The sequence below is a fragment of the Peromyscus leucopus genome, unplaced genomic scaffold (genome assembly GCF_004664715.2).
Source record: "Peromyscus leucopus breed LL Stock unplaced genomic scaffold, UCI_PerLeu_2.1 scaffold_298, whole genome shotgun sequence".
NCBI classification, from domain to species: Eukaryota; Metazoa; Chordata; class Mammalia; order Rodentia; family Cricetidae; genus Peromyscus; species Peromyscus leucopus.
The window spans coordinates 246,695-259,932 of record NW_023505176.1 but is presented as its reverse complement, the minus strand read 5'-3'; the positions used below and the strand labels follow the sequence as shown (position 1 = coordinate 259,932).

The window sequence follows — 13,238 nt, the reverse complement described above, 5'->3', positions numbered from 1 at the left end:
GCTCCGCGCTCGGGAGGAAGGGCCCGCGGCTGTTGACAGGCTCTCGGCGCGGCCCGGGAAGCAGCACCGGCCCCGGGCTTGGGAACCGGTTTTGCTGCTGTGTCATTTCGTACCAGCGCCTCCTTTCGCTGCTGCCCGCCGCCGCGTTCTTCCTACGCCCCTTTTATGGACTCCTCGGGTGTGTGTCCGTTTCCCTCGCGAAGCCCACCAGCCAAATGTCATAATGTCCCGCGGTGCACGGGGGAAGGGAGCGGGCTGGGACTCAGCCTGGCCAAGCAACGGTAACAACCATCCGAGTGCCGGTAGACCCGGCTGTTGGTGGGGGAATAAAGTTGAAAGATGAAGGCACTGGACCCTTTAACAGCCTCTAGCGGGCTGTGTATAAAAACGCGCCGGGAGTGGGTGGGAGACAGCGCTTGAGTAAGCCAGAGCCTGCTGACTTTTATATGGAGTTGTCATTCAAACAAGGTAGGAAATGAAATGGCTTCTGCTTCTACCTTATTCTTAGGTAAACTTAAGACAGTAGAATAGCCCTGTTCACAACCCTGAGATTCAATTTTAGAGCTTATGTTGTAGCTGAATGATAAAAGAATACAGCTTTTGAATTGGCAATTATTAAGACTTTCTGAAATTAAACCGCTAATTTTTGGAGAATGCTGGTCCCATTAAGAAGCCTTGCAGCTTATGTGTTCTTATTCCTTAGTTGATTAAGCATTCCTTGTATCCTCTTTTGGCTACTTATTAAACTAAACGAGGAGAGGAACTGGAAGGGGTGGATAGGTCATTCCGGAATCTTGTTCTAAAGCAAGCTGTTTATTTTCATTGCATTGAACAAGTGTATCAGCAGCAGATGGTTCTTAATTTGGAAACTTAGATCCTAAAACCATTTGGCAAGGGATTCTAGCGAAGAGCTGTGTTTTCTGTATGTTAGAAGGCGATCATTCAGGTTTCGTTCATGTCTCCACAGTTGGAATTAATCACTTTAATTCAATACACTGTAAATTTAGTGGCACTTGTACAACTTAAACCAACGACGTAATGGTGTTGTTCATGGACAGAAATGGCCCAAGTTAAGTGGAGAGGGGAATAGTTCAGAACTCTATTCTTAAAAATTAAAAGCAGAGCAAAACAAAACATGGTAGGATCAGCACCTGTAATTAAGGGGTGCCCGAGAGTCAGACACGCATATGGAAATAGCTGTACTGTCAAAGTAGTTCTGGGGTGGAGAAGAGTGCCAAAGTTGCTGAGTGACGTTAAAGGTCTCCGTCTCCGAAATGTACACAAAACACGGTCTGCCATCTCAAGTGTTTTTCTGGAAATGAAAGAGTTTGGGGTCTTTTCTGTTTTGTGTCAGATTCCGCTTGGGCTTGCCCTCTTAACAGATATCTAGGACTTGGAATCTCGCAGGTATCACGACTCCCGTTGGCGTTCCTGCAGGCCCGCGGGAGCTGGGTGTCTGGTCCTGGGTGCTAGGTCTGGCTCTGGCTCGGCTCGCCGGTGAGCCCTAGAACCTCCGGTGCGCGTTTGAAGGTTGGCGGGGCGGGCGGGAGGTTTCCCCGGATATGTGGGTGTGTGCTGCTCGGGAGGCGGGCCGGGGCGGGAGCAGGAGGAAGGGGGAGGTGACTGGCGGCGGCGGCGGCGGCAGCGGCGGCGGCGGCGGCCGGGGCTCGGCTGTCGGGGGAAGCTGCTGAGCTGTGATGGTGATGACGAGGTGAAAATGGCGGATCTTTCGAAATACAATCCCGGCCCCTGACATACCAGAGGCGGCAGCCGCGGCGACATCGCCACCCCGGCTCCCTCCTGGGTCCCCGGGTACCCTGTAGTGCTTCTTTTCGGGCAAACTGGGAAAGGAAGCAGCTGGACAGAGCTACCGTGCACTGGCAAAACAAGCACTTCCCCGGGCACGGAATTGCCCGGACCTTCTGGAGCCCGCTCCTCAGAGCCGGAGGTGGAGAAAGCAGCAGCCTCTGGAGGTACAGGAGAAGGGGGTACCCGGGGGCTCTCTGTCTGCAGAGCTCTTTATTTGGGAGCTGGGGAGGAAATGCGTTGCGGATCAAGAATGACTTGTCCGGAGTGCAAAGAATCAGTAGCCTCCTAATGACATCAACATTATTTTTTTGAGTATCAAGGGCTGAGTTCGCTTACACCTAAGGCTGCTGCTGAGGCCTAGAGGAACCGCTAGTACTTATCATGATTTCCTGATAGAATACTTAAAATACCCACTCTGGGGGGGTTGGCTGATGGTGTTCAGCAGTTCAGGGAGTTGTGTTTCTTTGGGGGAGGCAGAGCATTGGCATTTTCTTCCATTTGATGTTGGTGACAGAGCATGGTCTAACTTGTTGGGGTGTGGGTCCTCACCTATTTTTGAACATATGGACCACTGTTGGAGCAATCAAAAAAAAATTTAGATGGCGCTGTCATCCTTGGTGGCACCTTTGAACCGGCCACTTGGCAAATAACAGTTGATACTGTAAATCATATTTTCTGCTCAGTTTTAAAGGGAATTTCTTCTCTGTCTCCATCTAATTTCATGAATTCAGAGAGCGAAGCTATGGAAGATTTTATAATAGGCTGTATACTACAAGTGAACTTCCATTCTGCTTGTGAGTTAACCTTTACATGAAGCTTGATGCAAGCCTTGAGCACATTAACCTGATAAAGATACTGAAACCTGTTAGAGTGCAGATGCCGCGTCTTTGTCCAGGTAACTGGAGCACTGCCACCTTGATCTTAAGGCTTGATTGACCTTTAGAGTGGCCCCGGCTTACTTTGGTCACCTGAGGGTCCTGACTGTCCTAGTGTGCTGCTGGGTCCTTAGCCAGTCTCCTTGTGTACAACAGGAGTGATACTGGAATTTGTACACTGATTTGGGGTCCTCCTTATTTCCTCAACTTCAGTGGTAGAAGGTTGGGTCAGTGACCTTGAATTAGGAGAGCAAACAGGTTGATATTTAAGAATTGCCTACTAGCTATATTTATGAGGAGCTGGAGCTCCAGTGGCGCAATCGGTTAGCGTGCGGAACTTATATGAGTAGCAGTGGATTTTCTTTCTCAAGTTGTCTACAAAGTAAAATGAAGTACTTCATATATTAACATAGGGTATACTGTGTATATACAGGCAAATACCTTGTCTGAATGTGTGTGCACAGTCTGGACTTCGGCTTTCCACCACTGGAAGAATGAGAAGCCAAAGAATGTCTAAAGCAACTGTTTGAAGGGTGCTTAGAAGATTTAATGATTGTTGTTCACTAAAAATACAATTTGAGGGGCCAGCCATATGGCTTAGCAGGTAAAGCACTGGCCATGCTAGCACTCCTGAACCTGAGTTCAGTCCCCTGGGATGCACACGGTGATAGGAGAACACCACTGTCAACTTGTTCCCTGACTTCCTCATGGCAAGTGTGCTCCCCCAACAAATAAATCAATGTAGAGAATATTAAAAGTGTGTCTGAAGACATAGCTCATCCCTTACGAGTGTTGTACCTGTCTGGAGTTCCCAGCACCCATGTGAGGCAGCTTCACGGCTCCTTTGAGCTCCAGCTCCAGGGATCTGATGCCTTCTTCTAGCTTCCTTGGGAACCTGCACACACGTGGCATATACACACATACATAAAAAAATGAATCTTTTTTTAAAAAGAAGAAAAATTACATACACACACAATTTGATCTTGCATTATTCAGTAGAAATCTTTTTTTTTTAAATTAAATTATGCTGCAATTTTTTGGTCCACATCAATTAGCTTACTTAGTAAGAATTTTTAAAACTTAAAATACTTTGTTATTTTAAATGGGGTCTTGCTTTGTAGCCCAGCTAGCTGTGTGTGTGTGTGTAGGTGTTTTGGCTACATGTATGTCTGTGCATTGCATTCATGCAGTGTCCTCAGGCCTTGAATACTCTGGAGCTGGGAATACAGACGGTTGTGGGCTGCTGCCATATGGGTACTGGGTCCATTGGAAGAGCAGCTACTGCCCTTAACTGCTGAGCCCATGCTCAGGTTAGTTTTACCTACCAACTCTATTGTCTTTTTTGTTGATTCTTAGTGGTTACCCCCAACCCCTCTCCGTATTTAGTCTCTTTCGGTATCAAGGTTGTCCTGAAATTTGTATTGGCACAGACTAGCCTCTAACTCCGAATGGCCCTGCCTCCAAAGTGGGCTTACAGGTATGAGCTGCCATGTCTGGTTTGTGAAACCTTTAAACTACCTTCTCTCTCTCTCTTTTTTTTTTTTTGGTTTTTTTTCAAGACAGGGTTCTCTGTGTAGCTTTGTATTTCTAAACACGTAAGTACAACCCACTCAGTCTATATAATAATTATAGTTACTTGTATGTATATGTTTTCAGGCTGACCTTTTGTTGACTAACTAACTAACTGAATATGTTCCCTAGGGGAAGACTATTCTCCCTATCTCAACATTCCTTAGGTAATTATCTTTTTTTTTTCTTTTTAGTTTTTTGAGACAGATCCGTCTGCCTCTCCCTCCCAAGTGCTGGAATTAAAGGCATTTGCCACCACTGCCTGGCACTAGAGCTCAGTTTTTAGATCATTTTAGTAAGGAAAATTGCCTATTAGTAATTTAAGTGTATTTGAATGACTGAAAATAGAATTTGCCTCTGGAGAAAGTCAGGTATCTGTTTTGTTTGGAGAGGAACAATACAGATGTTTTGCTTGTTGGGTTGGGTTTTTTTTGGAGACAGGGTTTCACTGTAGCTCAAGCCAGTCTGGAACTGGAGATTCTTCTTGCCTCAGTTTCCCCAGTGCTAGGATTATAGATGTTTGGTATCACACCCACTTTAGAGTTTTATCATTATTTGTCAAACAGGTTAAACATCCCTAATCTGATCCAAAATGTTCACTCAAAAACTTTTAGGTTTAGAACATTTGGATATTAATGTAGGGATAACATTAGAAGGAAAAGCTATACATATATCCCCAGTGTGAAACTTGAGAGTCTAAAATACTTCTGATACCCAAGCATCTTGGATAGGGAATAGTCAGCCTTTATTAGGGCTGTCTGTGAGTCCTATACTATTCTAGGGATATAGGAAAAACTAATTTAAATATGATTGCCCAAGAGGGCTTTCAGTTTGAGAATTGTTGGAGGTAAAGCTGAAACTATAGGTTAAAGGGGCCTTACTACAGTAGGCTCTGATTGCATACCACTTTTGAGTAGAGTGGCAGCCTCACAAATATACTTAGGGACATAAAGCCAGGAATGTTTATGTAAGATGCGCTGTCTTGTCTGAGAGGAGACAAGTCGAAACACCATAGTGTACTCCAGGCTGGTGGAGTAATGCGTGCATAATCTGCATTGTACAGACTACAATACAGACTAGTATTTATGGAGGTGTGTCAAAGATTAAAAGATCTATTTTTTAAAAATTAATTTACTGTTTGTGTGTGAACTCACATGCTATGGCCCACATGTAGAGATCAGAGAGGACAACTTGAGAGTTGGTTCCTCCATGTGGATCCATGGATCAAACTCAGGTCATCAGGCATGGTGGCAAGCATCTTTACCAGCTGGCTGCTGAGCCCTCACTCCTGCCCCAATTAAAAGAGCTTAAGCTTTTTTTTTTTTTTTTTTGGCATGCTTTATTGAGAAATATAGAAAATTAATGGCCTAGAGAAGAAAAACATGCAAATAAAGAGGAAAATGAGAAAAAGAGATACAATGAATGGCTGAAGAAATGAATGTAATTTAAAGGAGATGGTATTTAGCTGGATATGGTGGCACTCACCTTTAAATGCAGCACTCAGGAGACAAAGACAAGTGGATTTCTGTGATTTGGAAACCAGTTTGGTCTAGATAATAAGCTGTAGGCCAGCCAGGGGCTACACAGTGAGACCCTGTCTAAAACAATAATAATGACTTTAAAAAGACATTTGAAGAAAAGTATTCGGAAACTATTGACCAGTGTTCTTTTCCTTTTTATTCATTTGGGACATAGTGATGACCTTACTGGGTATCAGTAGGAGATGAACATGGGAATCCAAGAGGCTTGGTTAGTTAGCATCTGTCTGGGTCTGGATTCTGGTTGCTGTGATACCTGATGAAACCATCAATTCTAACTCACAACTCCAGGTTTCAGTGTGCCATTGCAGGGAAGCTAGGGTGGTGGGAACCTGAAGCAGCTAGCCATACCCTCCAGTATTTGGGGCAGGGGTGTCACTTCTCAAACTGGTTGATGCTATCTTCTGGACATACCATGCCATTGCACCCATGACTCAGCAGCTGTGCTTAGCTGCACAAGACTGTCCCAGAACGGAACCGGTCAATCATGGTGAGGAAAGCAGGGGTGGCAGGAGCACAGACAAGGCTGGCTAGCAGTCTGGAAGCAGAGGCAAGTGTTGATGAAGGAATAGTAAATGCATAAAAACAGAACTTAAAGGGAAGAAGCAAGAAAGAAATGTGGAGCTACAGTGCACCCATGTCTTCATAATGACCTTGTGAGTGAGTGTGAGATTACATGTGTAATGGCTGCTTTTGTGTGTCAACTTGACATGATGTAGAGTCATCAGAGGGGAAGGAGCCTCAGCTGAGGAAATGCCTCCATGAGATCCAGCTGTAAGGCAGTTTCTCAATTAGTGATCAATGGGGAAGGGCTGAGCCCATGATGGGTGGTGCCATCCCTAGGCTGGTGGTCCTGGGTCTATTAGAAAGTAGACTGGCAATGTTGGAGAGGATGTGGAGCAAAGGGAACACTCCTCCACTGTGGTGGGAATGCAAGCTTGTACAACCTCTGTGGAAATCAGTATGGCGGTTTTCTCAGAAAATTAGGAATTGAACTACCTCAAGACCCAGCCATCCCACTCTTAGGCATATACCCAAGGAATGTTGATTCATACCATAAAGATAATGCTCCAGCTATGTTCATAGCAGCACTATTTGTAACAGCCAGAACCTGGAAACAACCTAGATGCCCGTCGACTGAAAATGGATGAAAAAATGTGGTACATATACACAATGGAGTACTACTCAGCAGAGGAAAAACAATGAAAGCTTGAAATTTGCAAGCAAATGGATGGAACTAGAAAAAATCATCCTGAGTGAGGTAACCCAAACCCAGACATCATGGTATGTATTCACTCATAAGTGGATTCTAGATATAAAATAAAGACAATCAGACTACAACCCACAGAACCATGGAGGCTATATATATACATGAGGTCCCTAGGACGACTGTGGCTTATAATAAATTTCGGTTTTACTCATTACTGAGCAAACCTCAATGAAACATCTCACTATTAAGATAAGAATACATACTCATCAAGCTGATAATAGAAAAATAAATAAATTTTAAACAATAAAAAAATAAAAATAAAAAAAATTTTGAAATATTAGACAAACAAACAAAAAAAGAAAGTAGACTGGCCAGCGGTGGTGCGCACATCTTTAATCCCAGCACTTGGGAGGCAGAGCCAGGCGGATCTCTGTGAGTTCGAGGTCAACCTGGTCTACAAAGCGAGTTCCAGGAAAGACCGCAAAGCTACACAGAGAAACCCTGTCTCGAAAACCAAAAAAAAAAAAAAAAGAAAAGAAAAAGAAAGAAAGTAGACTGAGCAAGCCATGTGGAACAAGCTAGTAAGCAGCACCCCTCCATGGCCTTAGCATCAGCTCCTGCCTCCAGGTTCCTGCCCTGTTTGAGTTCCTATCCTGACTTCCTTCAGTGATGGACTATGATGTGTCAGTGTAAGCCAAGTGAACCTTTCCTCCCTGACTTGCTTTATATTCATGTGTTTTATCACAGCAATAGAAGCCCTAACTAAGACAAACATCGAGTAGAGCCAAGATTGGAAAATAGGTCTTTGATGTGGAATCCTAATAGAGAGTGTGTTGTTTGAGATGAAGTCCTCTACATAATCCATGCTGGGCACTGAATGCATGGATACTCCTGCCTCAGCATTATTGTGTGTTTCTTCTGTGGTAACACTCTGTAGTAAGTTCTTTAAAATGTAAAAGTGTAGCCTTTTATTTCCATCTAATATATTTTAAACTTTTAGATACAATTTACTTCTTTTTCATTGTCACTGTGCTAAATCAAATCTGTTTATCTCTGCTGTGGACTTTTTTATTGTAATAACCCTTTAACTGTCTGTCCAATATAATGCTGAGATGAGGTTGCCTCTCCCAGGGTACAGCTATGGTTGTTCTGTTTGTTGAGTTGAAATCCTCTTTCCTTGGACTCGACTTCAACATTGATGAAGACACATGCTAGCACATAGCTTCCATTCCTAGGATAAAAATTAGGTGATGAATCATATAACTAAAGGGCCAACCCCTTTTCCTGCCATGCTCACAAGCTCGGGAGGGTTTGTCTTAGTGAAGGTTAGTATGCCCCTGCGTGCGACCTAGTTGAAATATGTAAGGTTATAAGATGCTCTAGAGACTTTTGAATGATTACTTACAGACTGACCAAATCAATTAAGCGTTTTCTATTAGAAGCTTGAACTCCCAGTTCAAAAAGGCATACACAGCTTCTAATCCTCTGTATTGTATGTGAGTCTTCGCTGTCTTGTTCCCTGTCTTCCCTCTTTTCCTTCTTCCTTCTCTGCTTAGCCCACTCTGGAGTCTGGCTATGTGACTCAAAGCTGGCTTTGAAAATTGGCCTCAAAATAAAAATCCTCCTGCCTCCCCAAGTATTGGGATTTCTAACATGTACCACCATTCTGTGCTCTTCCAAGTCTCTTAACAGGACGAATGTGGACTTAGTTTTTAATAGTGGAACTTTAAAGGATAGGACATAGCCATATTTAGGAACTTCAGTACTCTCTCTCAGTGGTTTGAAACAACAGAACAGTTGGTTTTGTGTTTTTTATTCAATAAGTTGCTTTCCTTTTTTCCTTGCTATGTACAGACAGTCCAGGCTTGCCTGAGACTTGGCAGTCTCTTTTCTGGGGTTAGTGGAATAAGTGTTTGAATACGCCTGACTGAACATGAGTAAGGACATGGACTATGCAAATAATACTCAAAGTCAACTTGACCTAACATTTTAGAACACTACCTCTAGTTTATGTGTTCAAGTGCACAAGGTGAAACATTCACCAAGATAGATCATAACTCACTCCCAAATCTCTTATTTCAAATTATGGAAATGCTAGAGTTTCTGTCTTCATTGATACAAGATACATAGAAAAATCTCCAAATGTTTAGGTATTAAATGCTATCTATTATCTGTGTGTCAAAGATAAAATCACAAGGACTATTAGAAAATGTTTTGAAGTGAATAAATGATAGTAGAAATTCATCTTAATGGAATGCATCTAAAGTAGTGTTGGTATTCTTTGTTTTTTGTTAGTTTGTTTTTTATGTCTTAATGGCTTATTGTAGGTATAGAAGACTTGGGAATCAATCATCCTGCCCTTGAGAACTGTAACTCTGGGAGCCAATGTGGTCTTTAGTATGTCTGGGCTGCACTATCCCTTTGCTTTTTAGTAATGTTTTCTTGCCATTTTGGGGAAGAAACAAAACAAAGCTTTGTCAGTGATCTGTACCACAGCTTGAAAAAATTATTTTTCTGGAGAAGGATAGATAGCAAACATTTGAAGTTTTTCAGGCATAAACTTGCTCATATATGTTATCCCTCAATCATCTAGAAATTTAACAAACAATAACAAAAATACCCTTAGGATGAGAGTGATGTAGATAGAACTACACTGTGGGCCTCCAGGCTGGACTCACTAAGCCCTGACCCTTGTTGCCATTTTAAGATTCTGGAAAAAGGAGGTCAGATTACACCTGAAGCACTCAGAAGGAAGAAGGGAAGCATCGAAGACAACATTGAACAAGGCTAAAAAGGACATTGAAATCTCCAACTAGATTATCAGTCAGGAAAAAAGGGGGAGAGCCAATACCAGTGGGAGGAATGAAGAGAGGACTTTTCTACAGAGCCTGCAGATGGTGAAAGGAAAGAATATTATATATAACTTTAATTATATATAATTAAAATATAATTATATAGTGCTAATAAACTTGGCAACTTAGAGGAAATACATGAATTCCTTCAAAGACACAAACTATCAAATATCAAAGTGACTCATAAAGGGTTTATCAAAGATATTAAATTTATAAGTTTAACAAAAAACCTTTTTTTGTAAGCCAGGCACAGTGGTTCCTTTCTATAGATGTTTGCCAGGTTGAAGCAGGATCACTTGAGGCCAGCCTGTGTGCATGTAAGACCTTGTCTCTACAACAAAAACAAAAGAAAGCTTTCTATAAGCTATGTGTCTCTATGTGTCTTAGATAAATTCTAAGCAACATGCAAGGAGGAAGTAGACAATTCTGTGCAGACTTTTTCTGAGCAGAGAATGTGCTCCACTTCATTTTGTCAGGCTAGCACTATTCCCAGGCAGATGCTACAAGAAAAGAAAACTACAAACCAATACATATCATGAATATAGACAAAAATGCTTAGCAAAATATTAATGGATAGAATTCAGCAGTTTATACAAAGTGTGATACTTGATGAAGTGGTGTTTTGAGAATGTAGAACTGGATTGGTAATAAAAATCAGTTTAACTTGCAGACTAAAGTGGAAAACCATCTGATTTTTATTTTGATAATTTTAGAAAAAAGCATATGGCAGAATTAAGTGTGTGTGTGTGTGTGTGTGTGTGGTGTGTGTGTGTGTGCGCGCGCGCGCGCGTGCGTGTCTGTGTGTTGCTGGAAATAGAACATTGGGCCTTATATATACTAGACCAGTGTTCTACTAGTGAGTTCTGTTTTCACCCTTCACCCTTCTGTGCTTGCATCTTGATATGGACATTGGTGGATTAGTTACTTTTCTGTGCTGTGATACAATACCATGACCAAAGAGCAACTTAAAGAAGAATGTTTATTTTAGCTTACAGTTCCAGATGGCGAGTCCATTGTGACAGGGAAGGCATGGCATAGGAGCAGGAAGCTGGTTGAATACATTTCTCTCCATATACAGGAGGTGCATAGAGCAAGCAGGAAGTAGATGAGGCTGTTAACCCTCAGAGTCCTCTCCCAGTGATGTACTTCCTCCATCAAGGCTGTATCTATCAAAGTTTCCATAACTTCCGCCAAACAGCCCAAAAGCTGGGGATTCATTATTCATACATGAGCCTATGGGGGCCATTGCTCATTCAAACCACTACCCAAGTTAGCCCTGAACTCACAATCTCCCTGCCTCATCCTCCTAAGTTCTTGGATTATATACAAGAACCACCATTCTTCATTTAAATTTTTTAAAATTATTTTTACTTCATATATCATCCATCATATATGGATGCCTTGCCTGTGTGTATGTCCATGTACCATCTATGTACAGTGCCCTCAGTCCAGTAGAGGGCATTGGATCCCTTGGAAATCGAGTTACAAATGGTTGTGAGCTGCCATAGGTGCTCTGAGTCCAGCCCTGGTCTTCTGCAAGAGCAGCCAGTGCTGAGCCAATTCTCTAGGCTTGTTTGTTTTTTTTTTAAATGATAGGCAAGATGGCTTAGTAGATAACGGTGCCTTTGGCCGAGCCTAATGACCCACCTCCAGTCCTGGTGATTCACATGGTGGAAGGAGAGAATCAACTCCCTCACTTTGTCCTCTGATTGCCACACTTTCACCATGGTCCTTGTACACTCACCACACCACCACACAAATAAATATAATAAAAAAGATCTTTGAAAAAGTCAGGAAACAGAATGGAAGCTAACATTTTCAAGTTGATAAAGGAAATCTGAGAAACCTACAGATTAACAAATGAGATTGGAAAGCAGGCAAGGATGTTTGTTTTCATTCCCCTAAGTCATCATTTTGTGTCATGACACAGCAAATATTGTAAGGCAAAAGAAATAAAAGGTGTGCAGATTAGAAAGGAGGAATTACAGTTGTTATTTGCAGACGATATTGAGCATAAGTAATCAACATTGAAAAGCTACTACAGTGAGTAAGTGGGCTTGGGATGCAGGATACATGGACAGCATACAAAAACCAATTGTATCTCTGTATTAATGACAGACATTTGGAAAGCAGGGGAAAACCATTTACAGTAGCTTAAAAACAGAGTACTTATGGCTAAAAACAGTATGTAGCAGATGTATACACTTGGAGCATAAAACATTGCTGAGATAGATACCCTGTCGGGAGACGACTCTGTGGGTCTTTGCATTTCTGTACAAGTTGCAAGGAAATCAGTGACAGCTGGACAGCTGTTTTTTTTTTTTTTTAATTTTTTTTTTTTTTTTTTTTTTTTTGGAGACCGAGTTCTGCTGTGTAACAGTCCTGGCTGTCCTTGCTTTGTAGACCAGGCTGGGCCTCAAACTCATAGAGATCTGCCTGCCTCTGCCTCCTAAGTACTGGGTTTAAAGGCGTGTGCTACCATTGCCCAGCATCAGCTCTTGTTTTAAAAGATCTTTTTATGGTGGTGCATGTCTGTGATCCTAGCTAGTGGTGACTGATGCAGAAGGATCCCAACTTTCAGATTAGCCTGAGCTACTTAACCAAACCCTGTCCAAAATAAAATAGAGTAGGAATGTAGCTCAGAGGCAGTGTATTTGCCTGTCGTGGACATGAGTCTGGGTTGTGTCCACCAAAACCAAAAGCAAATGGCCTTGGATGATACAGTATCCCTCCCTGTAGCAAAGGGTAGCTTTGCTTATTGTCCAATCTAAGAAAAACACTATCTCCTCTGCGAGCAGTGGGATGCCAACTTCCTGGATGTCGGGCATCAGCCTGGGCAACGCCTTTGTCTCTCAGTGGGCCTAGGGTCTGGAGGAACTGGCTTCCACGCGATTCTCTCGTGCTTTTCCTGTTACTACTAAATGAACCAACAAACAAACTTTGTCTCAGACTCAGGACTTTGTGGTTTCTGCCTCTGAAGCAGTAACTGGTTACTTTGTTTCCTTGCTTGCAAATTGCCTTTTTTAAAAAACCAAATCTCCCACCTCAGTTTGGGCTGTGGCTCCTGGAAAGGAAGGGAGAAGACAGGCCCTTGTGGGCTAGGAAAAGGATGTGTCTGGTAGTAAATGATGTCATCTGTGAGTTAGACAGCTTGGACGGAGAGGGTTTTACCTGTTGAGTAATTAGAGGCTCAACCGAGGAGTGGAAGCTCACTGAATGATGCTTACTCACTGTACACACTCAACCCCATGCCCCTAGCTGAGGATTGTAAGCCCACAGGATGACACTTGACTTGTTGTACACATTCAACTCCATGTAAGTTAAGAAGCCTTCAAAACTTGTGTGGGGACTTCGGCAGGTGGCAGCGAGGACATGGAGCTTTTGT

The 13,238-nt window shown here is 42.6% G+C and overlaps 1 pseudogene; it reads left to right on the top strand.

The window, feature by feature from the left end:
• The first annotated feature begins 384 nt into the window (after positions 1 to 384).
• LOC114695752 overlaps positions 385 to 13,238 on the top strand; it is a 70,010-nt pseudogene continuing 57,156 nt past the window's right edge.